The 12,487-nt window shown below is 46.7% G+C and overlaps 1 non-coding gene and 1 pseudogene across 1 annotated transcript; one reads left to right on the top strand and one right to left on the bottom strand.

The window, feature by feature from the left end:
* Positions 1 to 2,039: 2,039 nt before the first annotated feature.
* LOC116271758 lies at positions 2,040 to 2,146 on the top strand. Its single transcript, XR_004180512.1, has one exon. It is a non-coding gene; the product is annotated as a U6 spliceosomal RNA (small nuclear RNA).
* Positions 2,147 to 3,726: 1,580 nt separating this feature from the next.
* Positions 3,727 to 12,354, bottom strand: LOC116271754 (annotated as a pseudogene).
* Between the last annotated feature and the right edge of the window lie 133 nt (positions 12,355 to 12,487).

Genomic DNA, 12,487 nt, shown 5'->3' with positions numbered 1-12,487 from the left:
TAGTTGAGTATTTAAAGTGCAGATAGGAGTAGTGGAAAATTCATAGATTGTAAAGGCAGGATGACCTGATTAAAAATACTATTGTTGACTAGGTGCAGTAGCTCACGCCTATAATCCCAGCACTTTGGGAGGCCAAGGTGGGTGAATCACTTGAGGTCAGGAATTTAAGACCAGCCTGGTCAATATGGTGAAACCCAGTCCCTACTAAAAATACAAAAAGTTAGCTGGAGGTGGTGGTGGGAGCCTGTAATTCCATCTACTCGGAAGGCTGAGGCAGGAGAGTCACTTGAACCCAGAAGGCAGAAGTTGCAGTGAGCCAAGATCACTGCACTCCAGCCTGGGCAACACAGAGCGAGACTGTGTCTCAAAAAAGCAAAAAAACAAGAAAACGGTTGTTATGGTTTACAAATGATACGGCTTTCTATTGGGAGAGAGATACTAATTGGTTGAAGTTCAGGAACCTCAGTGGCCATCATTTACTAGTGGGCCGGAACAGATTGCGTCGATTTACCACCACGTTTGCTGTGGTTTCCTCTTTCTGTGGAACAGGAATGGTAACGTAGCCATGGGGTGCCGAGATATTTGGTTAAACATTATTCTGTGTGTGTCTGTGGGGGTGTTTCTGAATAAGATTATCATTGGAGTTAGTGTAATTTATAAAGCAGATTGCAATCCCTAATGTGAGTCGGCCTCATTCAATCAGGTGGGGCCTGAACAGAACAAAAAATTGAACTGGTAATGTAAAATGAAGTTCCTTTTGCCTGGACATCAGTCTTTTCTGGCCCTTGAACTCTCACTGAAGCACTGACTCTTTAGATGTTGCGCCTGCTAGCTTTTTTTTTTTTTTTTTTTTTTTTTTTTTTTTTTTTTTAGATAGAGTCTCACTCTGTCACCCAGGCTGGAGTGCTGTGGCGCGATCTCGGCTCACTGTAACTTTCACCTCCTGGGTTCAAGCAATTCTCGTACCTCAGCCTCTGAGTAGCTGGGATTACAAGCGAGCGCCACTACACCCGGCTAATTTTTGTATTTTTAGTAAAGATGGAATTTCGCCATGTTGGTCAGGCTGGTCTTGAGCTCTGACCTCAGGTGATGTGCCTGCTGCCTTGGCCTTCCAAAGTGTTGGGATTACAGACGTGAGCCACCGTGCCTGGAATGAGCCTGCCGGCTTTTGGACTGTTATGTACACTGCTGACTCTCCTGGTTCTCAGACTTTTGCATGTAGACTGGAACTACACATGGACTGGGTCTCCAGCTTGCAGATGGCAGATCATGGGACCTGTCAGTCTCCATAGTTGCATAAGCCAATATATAAATACCCTATCTGTGTATCAACCATTATATACCTGCCATTATCCACCTATCTGTCTATCGTTATTTGTGATATCACTATATATCTATCATTATCCATCTATCTATCATTATTTGTGATATCATTATCATTATCCATCTGTCTATCATTATTTGACTATCAATCATTACCTATATATCTATCATTATTAGTATTGATTATTTTTTTCTGGAGAACCCTGACTGCTATAGCTTCCACGTTCCTGTCTCAACTGTCACCAATCCCCTTAGCACAGGGTCTGTCATAGCCATTCTGCAGCCCGAGGAATTACGAGCCACATAACTACGTGAATCACAGTGATCCAAGGATTTAGGCGGAGACACAGAGGAATTGAGGCGTCTATTGGTCTCTGCATATTTTGGGATTTGGGATTTCCCAGTAGGGAAATTTGCCTTGAATCTGTCTAACTGGTCAGTAAGAGTTGATTGATAAGTTCCACTCTCCTGGTACAGCATAACCCTAACAAGCCCAAACTGTGACTGGCAATGGAGACCCTCAACCCTCAATGGAGACCCTCGACCCTCGATGGGACTTTACAGTGCTCAGCTGTACCTGTGTGGAGAATTTGTCCCAAACGCCTAAGAAAGGAGGAGGCTTCTGTTCCTTACTTTCTCTCTCTCTCTCTCTCTCTCTTTCTTTCCTTCTTTACTTTCTTTCTTTCGTGGTGAGGACCCTTAAGATTGACTCTCCCATGCTCGCCTCTGCAGCACATATACTAAACTTGGAACGATACAGAGAAGATTAGCATGGCCCCTGCGCAAGGATGACATGCAAATTCGTGAAGTGTTCTATATTAAAAAAAAAATCTCCTCTCCTGGTAAATTTCAAGTATAGAGTACAGTATTGTCAACTATAGTGGTCAAGCTGTATAAGAGACCTTCAGACCGATTCCTCCTGAATACCTGAAACTTTGCATCCTTTGATCAACATCTCCCAATTCCCTCCCCTACACTGACCCTGTAGTTCTAGTGAGTTCCCCAAACTCTGGTGTCTCAATTTCATTTAGTCATTTTCCTGCAGATACATCCTTCCTACTGCCTCTTATTATCCTGAACCTTGGGGGCAGTTTCTGCACCAAGTGGAAATGTGGAAATGAGATATTACAAAGAAAAACCTTTGCCCACCTAGACAGGGATCTGATGTTTTCCAAGAGGACACATGATTACATGTTGAAATGATAATATTTTGAGTCTATTTGGATTATAAAATAATATTTTGGATCTACTAGGTTAATATTTTGGGTCTATTGGGCTAAGGATATTATGGGTCTATGCGATTAACTTAAATTAATTTTATCTGTTTCTTGTTAGCTTTTTATTTTGGATACTAGCGAATTTAAAAGAATGTATGTGGTTTGCATGATGTTTCTACAGGACAGAACTTTTTCTGTAGATTTAAGGGAGTCACAACAAAATTACAAGCATTGTTTTTGGTGAAAATGAGAAAAATTATTACAAATTCACATGGAAAAGCAAATAACCTATAATAATAATAATGGCAATCTTAAAGAGGAAGGAGAAATTGGAGGATTCAGGCTACCAAATGTTAAGGGGTTCTCTAAGGCTACATAAGGTGCAGCATCCTCGTGAGAGTGGACACAGAGAGCCACTAAGCAGGAAAGAGTGTAAAATACATCCGTGTACACAAAGTCCCTTTATAGTTGACAGAGGCTGCCGTGTGGGTTAAGGTAGAAAAGAATGTCTTCTCCATAAATAACATTGGACCAGAGGGTTACACGTAGGAAAAAATAAATCTAAGCTTATTTTCACACTGTAAAAACACTGCTTATTGTTTTATCTTATTATTGTGCATTTTGAGGATTTATTTCTAAAATTCATGAATAAAAATTATATACAGTCGTCCTTCACTATTCGCGGGTGATTGGTTTCAGGATCTCTGCTCTGACACCAAAACCTGCAGGTGCTCAAGCCTCTTACATGAAATGGCACAGCGTTTGCATATGACCCATGCTCATCCTCCTGTGTCCATGAAATCATCTCTAGATTACTTATAATACCGGATACAGCCTACACACTGCTTCATTTGTATTCATTCAACATAGTTTTGCTTTTTGGAACTTTGTGGATTTTTTCTCTGAATATTTTTGATTTATAGTTGGCTCAACAAACACCTGTAAACCCCACAGGTCTGGAGGAGCGACTGTGTATTTATGGTATGAAAGATGATGTGTGGACATGTGTCCCCGTGGAGATGAGACCAACAAGGCCTATGACTCTACAGGTGTTTCATCTTGGAATGGCTCTGCCAGCTTTCCAGGTCTGCAGAGAGTAAGAATATCACTTGTTCATCTCATTCACGATCCTTGCAACCTTCTATGCGTTGCATCGTTGGATGGAAATTGGAGTCCCAGACAGAAATCAGGCTCCACCTGCTTCCAGAAGCTCAGAGTCCAGGGGTGAGAACCCAGTGGAGAACATATGGGGCTATATGGACATAGTAATGATAACACCAGAAACTTTCGGCGAATAAAGAGTCACATTACCTAAAGGATGAGGGCAGAGGTGTTTATTTGAAGAGGAGAGAGCTACGTTGAAATGATAAAAAAAATTTATAAGTTTCACTGTTGACAGAAGGCTGAAAGATAGTCTGAGGGGAGATGGAACAGCATGCGTCTAAGTGCTGTGTTAACAGGGAGTCTCTTGTGTGTTTGGAACTGTGGAGTTCTCAGTGTGATCACACAGCCCAGTAGGACTAGGAAGTAAAGCCAGATTGGGAGAGGTGGGCAGGGGGTCAAGGAAATGGAGAATTGTGGCCAAGCAAAGGGAGTGTATTTTCCTGCAGCAGGCAGTGGGAAACCACAGACATTTGTGTAAGCGAGAGGCACGTTTGGGATTCGTGGTCTGGAGGAAGAGCAATGCCCTAAGATGCAGACTCACACCTTCTGATTCCTGGGCGGCTGGTACATTGAGCTGTGAAGCCGGGTTTTGAGACAGGGTTGTTGTCTCCTAGAAGACCCTTCAAGGCCCACGGTGGTGCTCATGGATAGAAGACAACTTTCGATCTGGGGCTCAGCATTTGGAAGCTCCGTGTACACGCTTGGCCCATGGGGTGTCTTGGGCCCTGAGAAGGGCGAGTGGTTTTTCCCTGTGTGAGAACCTGTTGATCCAACTGTGCTGCATGTCACCCTCCTGAGGGTCTGGTCTGTCGAGTCCTGGAGAGAGGGAAATGTTGGAGTGAGGGAGGGGCCTACATTCTTCAGGACTATTAGGGGAATAAAGCAGTATCCACGAGGCTGGGCCGGAGGAGGACCTACCTCCCTGTTCACTGTCTCTGTCCCCCGCAGGCTCTGGGTCCATTACAGCAGCATCTCGTGGTGGAGACAAAAGTCATCAAAACAGCTGAGAGGGCACGTCTGTCCTCATTTCATGTGCAGAGCCCAACACGCAGCGGAGGACTCTCGTGGTGGGTGCCAGGAGGTCCCTCAGCCAACAACAGCCAGACTCAGGCATTCTGTCTCTCTGAGCCCAAGACCCTTCCCATGAACGGCTCTCACCCCCATCCCATTGATTCTGTCTCCCACTTCTGCCTGTCATGGAACCTCTCCTGGATGTCAGTGGCTGCAGGGATGAGGATACAGTTCAGAATCAGGCAGCCGTCTGGGAGCTGGAAGGCAGGACAGGGTACCATGCCCCCAGAAAGCTCTGCCTCTGTGGCTCCCAACTTGGGCCAGAGACCATCCTGCCGGTGAGGAACACACCCGCGTGCTCCCCATCCTGCTTCCCACACGGCCCGAGGTCTGTGGCCTCACTGGTGAGACTTTACTCTGTTGGAACACCAAAGATGGTGAGAAAGAAGAAGATGGTGAAGAGGATCATGACCACTGAGGTCCCAATCAGAACGGTGTGTCTAAGTCATTTGAGGAACAAGAGACTCCAATAAGAAGCCAATCATAGCAGTTCCTTGTTATGGATTGTCTCTCACTTCTGATTGGGATGGGGTAACCGTGGAATGTCTCCTTAGGGACAAAGGCCTGATGAAGCGGGAGACCCGCAGCTTTCTCCCCTGCTCTGTTTTGAGGAAGGAGGAAGGGGACCAGGAGCCAAGGAACGGGAGCTTCTAGAAACTGGGACATGTGAAGAGCAGATTCGCCTGGGAAACCTTCAGGAGGGAAGGCACCTTGCTGTCACCTTGATTTTGTCGCGAGGTGCATTTCATCCTTTTGAGCTACAGCACTGTAAAAATAATTAAAAGTCGTTTGTTTTCATCCACCAATTTTTGTGGAAATTTGTTATGGCAAACACTAGGAAAGGATTTCAACCGCCCAGCCTGAGCTTAGCCATGGCTGAATCGAGTCAGTGAGTCGAAGTGTGCGTGCAAGGTCTCTTTTTACTGCAAGGCTCTGCCTGCTGAGTCAGCTGGCTGCCTCATATGACCCACAGGAGCTCATTCTGGCAAGTGGAACTCTTTCTAAAACACCTCAGCCTCATTAGATGTTCCTTCCTCTTTCCCTCTTTCAAGTCCCAGGAATTCATCCTCCAAAGCTAGGAAATTCTGCAGGGAGAACAAACACTGCATTTTTCCTGAGAAGGATGCTGATTTGCAATCATTGTTTCAGCTTGTAGAGGTCTCAGTTACAGAAAATTAGAGATTAAGAGAATTCATCACTGAGCCCTGTGCTGGGCCACAAGGTCCTTTGCTGTTGGAGTGTCTGGAGTTCAGAGACATGGTGGAAGACAGGCCCACAATCAGAGCTGGAGGTGCTGGAGCCAAGGCTTGAATCCAGCGCTTTCCACCTCCCAGGTTTCCAAAAGCAGAGATAAGAGGGATTCTTTTACCACCGGTTTTGGAGCTTGGTTCAGTGGGTGAATAACTACTTGAAGGGCCTCAGAATAGAGATGGTACAGAGGTGAGGAAATGAGGGTGCCTGTCCCTCTACTCAAGGGAAATCTTTGAGGTTGGTCTATGGCCACACTCTGTTATCCAACACTGGGCTCTGGGAGTCCTGGGATCCTCTTTCCATAATTTTTGTATAAAGTACCCATTGTCTCGAAAGACTTTAAGATATAGAGGGAAAACAGGAACATCACATTACCTGACTTAAAAATATGTTACAGAGCTGTAGTAAACAAAACAGCATGACGTTGGCATAAAGAAAAGTGCATAGAACAACGGAGTAAAATGAAGAACACAGATATAATCTATGCTGCCTACATTCAACGGCTGTTTTGTTTTTTTGAGATGGAATCTTGCTCTGTCACCCAAGCTGGAGTGTAGAGGTGCAATCTCGGCTCACAGCAACCTCTGTCTCCCTGAATCAGCAATTCCTCTCTTGCTTCAGACTCTCAGTAGTGGTTACAGGCGCTGACCACCATGTTCAGCTAATTTTGTAATTTTTAGTGGAGACAGGGTTTGCTTTCATGTTGGCCAGGCGGGCCTCGAACCCTGGTCTCAGGTGGATCCACCCACCCTTGGCTCCCTCCTGAAAGTGTTGCTGGGATTGCAGGGAGCCACCATGCCCAGCCAATCCAATGCATTTTGGACAAAAGTGTCAAGAACCTACAATCAGGAAAGGACAATCTTTTCAATAAACGATGGGGAAAATGGGCTATCTGCATGCAGGAATGAAACTGCACCCTTCCTCCACCATTCAGAAGAGACAAATCCAAATAGATTAAATGCAGGAGTCTAAGTCCTGAACCATGAAACATGTAGAAGAAAAATATTGGGGAAATAAGCCAGGACATTTTGTCTGGAGAAAAAGCATGGCTTTTGTTTAAAACCCCAAAACACAAGTAATCAAAGCAAAAACAGACCACAGAGATTATATCCAACTAAGCAGCTTCTGCACTGCAAAACCAATAAATCAACAAAGTGAAGAGACAACCCACAGAATGGGAGCCAACAATTGCAAACTATGCATCTGAGACGGATTATAACTGTGAAATACAAGAAGCCTACATAACTCAATAAACAAATAATTTAACTAAAAAATTAGCAAAAGACATGAAGAGATATTTCCACAAACAAAACATATAAATGGCCATCATGTATGAAAGTGTTCAGTATCACTCATCATCAGAGAAATACAAATGAAAATCAATAATGAATTTTCATCTCACCCCATTAAATGGTTTTTATCCATAAGACAGGCAAAACAAATGCTACAAGATGGTAGAGAAAGGAGAACCCTGGTACCCTGTTGGTAGGAAGGTAAATTAGTACAGCATTATGCAGAAAAGTATGGAAGTCCTTTAAGAAAACTACAGTGGCTGGGCAATGTGGCTCATGCCCAGTCCCAGCAGTTTCGAGAGCCGAGTATGGTACTCGTTTGAGGTCGTGGAGTTTGAGAGCAGCCTGATCAACATGGGGAAACCCCGTCTGTACTAAAAAATACGAAACGTGAGCTTGGAAGTGTATGCATGTAATCCCAGCTCCCAGGGAGGCTGAGGCAGAAGAATCATTTGGAATTCAGGGAGGCCTCTGCCTCCCAGGAGGTTGCAATGAGCCTAGATTGTGTCAGTTACACCTGAGCCTGGGCTACAGAGGAAAGCCAGCTCAAAAACAAAAAGAAAACAAAACCAAACAAAAGACTAAAAAAGAATTCTAGTATTCACAAATTCACTCATTGGGTTTTACATCCAAAGGAAAGGACTCCCCAGTGTATGGAAGTTCTATCTGCACTCCCATGACTGTTCCAGCACAGTTCACAGTAGCCATGATGTGGAGTCAACCTACCTGCCCCTCAGTGGGTGAATGGGTAGAGAGAATGTAGTACATACACACAGTGGAGACTACTTCCATCCGTAGAGACAATAATTATCCTGACATTTTGCCACATGGATGGAACTGGAGCTCATTACAAAGATTCCCATTTCTCACCCCTTATGCAGGAGCTCAAAGTGCGGATCTCAAGAAGGTAGAGAGAATGGTGGCTGCGAGGCCGGTGAAGGGAACGGTGGAGGGTAAAACAAACAAAACAAAACAAAACAAAACAGAATATGAATGTATTTATGACCACTAGTCTTTACACTTAAAAACGGTAAAGATGGTCAATTTTAGGTATATTTAACCTTAACAAATATTTTTCAAATGAAAGAAAAGGGTGTAAGTGATTGCTGGTGATGATATGTCTGTGTGGGTGTGAGAGGCCAGGATGGGCTTCTGGGAAATGGGTAAGGCTGAGGGGCTGAGGGAACCCCTGATCTCCCCCAAACTGAGCCCAGTCTGCCTCCTCTGGGTCTGTCCTGACCAGTTTCTCCATCTGCCTGGGTGCCTGCAGCTGACCGCTGACCACCACGCAGGCCATGCAGGAGGGTTTGGAGGTGCCCTCTGCCATGCTGCATCCTGATCCCGCCCTCACACCGAAGCTTGGTCTTCTCTCTGAACCTGTCCGTGCTTCTTTCTATCATCAGCAGCAGTTCCTCAGCTATGGCTCTGGGATCATAAGACATGGGACAGGCATGGGGTTTCCTCACCTGTGACCGGAAACAGCCAGTGGTCACCAGCTTGACCACTGTAGGGTGGGTAATGGAAAGAACCAAAGCATCTGTAGGTTCCTCCATAAGTGGCAGGGCCCAGAGGAAGGTGGCCTGCAATGTTCCATTGACGCTTGGCACTGCAGAGAGACTGTTCACGAGCCTCCCTCCGTGGATAGATGGTGGTACACGCCAAACAGTTCTGGGAGCTGCAGGACAAGGTCACGTTCTCTCCTGCCTGAACAACCATGGGGCCCGGCTGGGCTGAGAGAGAAGGTTTTCATAGACCTGGAAGGAGAAGAGGCAATTTCGAAGCCCTTTACCTGAGCTGAGGAACTTACCTTCTGATCGGCGGACCGACGTTTTGTCTCTTTACCTCTAATTCTGTCTTTATGTTCCAGTTCTTCCACTTTTTCGTCTTTCGGTTCGACCTTACTTCCTCAGTTTGCCTTTTTTCTGACCTCTCGGATTGTTGACTTGATCTTTATCGGAGCTTTCTTGTCTTTGTCTATAACTTTGTATTATTTTATCTATTATTCATTGATCGATCGACGACGCATTAATGGTTGCCCGACACGGTCGACGAATCTTATCTAGGTTATTGATCTGTCTTCATTGTCTGTCTTCGACGATCCATCGACGATCGATCGACATTGACGACCTGAAATTCCTTTCGACCTGTCTCCTTTGTCTTCGAGATTATCTATAGACGAAGACGACCATGGAAATGACTTGTCGACGTATCGACGATCTATCGACGATCGACATCTTTACCATCGACGACACAATTATCGGCAGAATCGATCCATTCTCCATCTATCGATATTTCATCGACGACGACGATCCATCGCACGACGAGCCGACTTTGCTCTTTGTCTTCGAGTTCGGCTGAACTTAACGATCCTTTATGACGGACGACTTTGTCTTTAGTTCCTGTCTTGTTCGATTTCTCCTTCCACCGACTCTTCATTCTTTCTCTCTTTATGTGTCTGTGAGTCTCAGTCCCCTTTACTCTGGCTCATTTCTGTGTGTTTATTTCTTTATTTGATGTTCCTTGATTTCTCTGTGTCTCTCAGGAACTTATCATATAAGGGATTCTGTGGAATATGAGCCTCAGATAGTGTGGCACCTCTAAGTACACACACAGCATACAGGGGTTGGTGTTCTGGGGGCCACGATATCCTGGGACTCCACTGCACCTGAAGGCAGAGGTGTCAGAACAAACATGGCATCTGTAGGTGCCATACAAGGTCTGAGGCCACAGGCTGACCCAGGACAGAAATATGGGTGTCCTTGCCCTCCTAGAAACACTTTGTGGAGGTAAAACAGAAATGAAACTTAACCTGTGCCAGGTCTCTGAGCAAAGTCAGCATGGAAGGACGCCTCTCTCTCTGGGGACATGGGTTCAGTGTCTGGGTGTCCCTTAACTCTTTCTCTTTCTACCTCCCATGGCCCCTGTGTCTGCTGTCCTCTGTTATGACACCTGGTCTGTACTTTGTGTATTCTATTTCTCTGTCTCTGTTGGTACAGACCTCCCAAGTGAGTCTCTCCATAAGAATCCCACACCTATCTTCCTCATGACCACCTAGTTTCCAAGTCCTGATCATTCACTCTGTGTCCCGGTGACAATGAGAAGAATGTCCTGACACTTTCACCTGTGACCATGTCCAGGGGTCACTGGGAGCCGACAAACACATAGGGGAGTGAGGACAGAACCGTAGTGATCTGTAGGTCCCCGAAAGGGCAGACGTCATGGAATTGATGGAGTAGTTGGCCTGGGAACCCCACCATGGAGCTCTCCAACAAGGCAGGGGCTTCAAAGTTCACCTCACTGTGCAGGAAAGAAGTGTCAAACACGGTATCTGAGGAACATTGTAGGGTGACCGGCTCTCTCCTGGATTTCACCAGGGACCTGGGAGGGCCAGGAGGAAGGTTTTCTGTGGACTCCAGAAAGAGAGGTTGTGAGTTTAGAAGGCGCCTCCCTTTGTCATCATATCCATGGCATCTGGAACGAAAGTGAGGGTTCCCTCCCCGCCGTCTCGTCTCTGTACTCCCTCTCTGCAAAATCTCCCCTTGCTCCTTTATATCCCTGTGTAGGTCCCTCCATCTGTGTCCCTCCCTCTCTGTCTTCTGGTTCTAGTAGCCTCTAATTTCCTTCCCACTGGGCTCAGCCTCATCTCTTAGGCTGCTGTGCATTCCTGCTTCCCACTCATCTCTTTCCTGCTTGCCCAGGGGCTGAAGAGGAACCACGCAGGCTCCATGTCCCTGCTCTAGCAGCCTGGTTCAATCTCTTTGGACAAACTGGAGTCCCTGGCAGGAGGAATGAACTGATCAGTAAGGCAGGCATCAGCAGTCCACTCCTGTTCCTGTGGGGATTGGGAGCCTTTCCTGCCACGCCTGTGCCTTCTCCATGGCCTCAGCTTCCACAGGGTGGCTCCTGTGCTGGTTCGAGGAGCACGACCCTCCCTATGTGGATGGAGAGCCTGGTGGTGGCATCAGCGCCCCGCTTCCTTCCTGGGATCTCTCACAAGCCAACCTTCTCCTTGTACGGTATTTCACTAATTGGATTACCACCAATTTTGGACACAGAGTTGACTTTTTTCACCCAGGCTGGAGTGGTGGTGTGGTCTTGGCTCACTGTGCATCTCCTCCTGGATTCAAGAGATTGAATCCAGTCATATTTTACTTCCGCGCCCACCACCATGCCCGGCTATTGTTGTTTGGTTTCCTAACTTGTCCTTGACCATGTTCCTGTGTTGGTTTCTTGTTGCTGCAGCAAAAATTGTCACAAATATGCAGCAGGAGAGAACACACTGATTCCCTTTGCACTTGAGACAGAAATTAGATCCAGTTCTCCTGGGCTGAAATCACATGCCTACAGAACTGTGTTCCTCTCTGATACTCAGCAGAGCGCCTCACTTCTCCAGCCTGTGAGGCCACCTGCCATTGTGGCTCGTGGGCCTTCCTCCCTCCTTCAAAGCCCATACAGTGGCTGACAGTCTCCTACCACGCTGCTCTAATCCCCACCTCTCATCCTCCTCCTTTGTTTGTTGCCTTGTGATTACATTCGAGCCCCTGGGACAGTCCATAGCCATCTCCCCCATCTCAAGGTCAACTCCACAAACTGAGCTCCATCTTCCCTTCAGTCCCCTGCCCTATAAACATAAAGACGGGGTCCACGGATTACCATGTAGCCATAACTGGGGACAGCTATTCCTCCCATCACAGCACCCATTTCCTGTATTCAACTCTGTACCCCAAAGACAGTCAGGTCCTGTGATGGGATCTCAGACACCCCCAGCAGAAGCTCTGGGATTCAGGAGGTGGGACAAGGAGAAGCCCAGGAGCCCTCTGACCTGTGACCCTGATAGCCAGGGGTCGCTGAGAGGCCGACCTCACTCAGTGGGGAGTGCGGTATGAACCCCACATCTTGTAGGTCTCGCGCAGGCCGGGGTCACAGGGCCCATGAGGAAGCTCTCCTGGAATATTCTGCCATGGAAGACAGGAACGGGCTTCTGTCAGCCTTTGTACACAGAGGAAGTTGGTAAAGTTGTAAAGCCCACGACGCATAGTGACACCAAGAGTCACGTCCTCCCTGAGGCACCAGATCGCTGGGCCGTGGGCAGACAGGGAAGGTCTTGTCCTGACCTCACCTGGGGAGAGAAGGAGGCTCCACCTTAGAGAGGAGGATGTGGAGCCGCCT

The sequence above is a fragment of the Papio anubis genome, chromosome 20 (assembly GCF_008728515.1).
Source record: "Papio anubis isolate 15944 chromosome 20, Panubis1.0, whole genome shotgun sequence".
NCBI classification, from domain to species: domain Eukaryota; kingdom Metazoa; phylum Chordata; class Mammalia; order Primates; family Cercopithecidae; genus Papio; species Papio anubis.
Note: the sequence above shows the minus strand (reverse complement) of the source record. Positions and strands in the feature narration are given on the sequence as shown.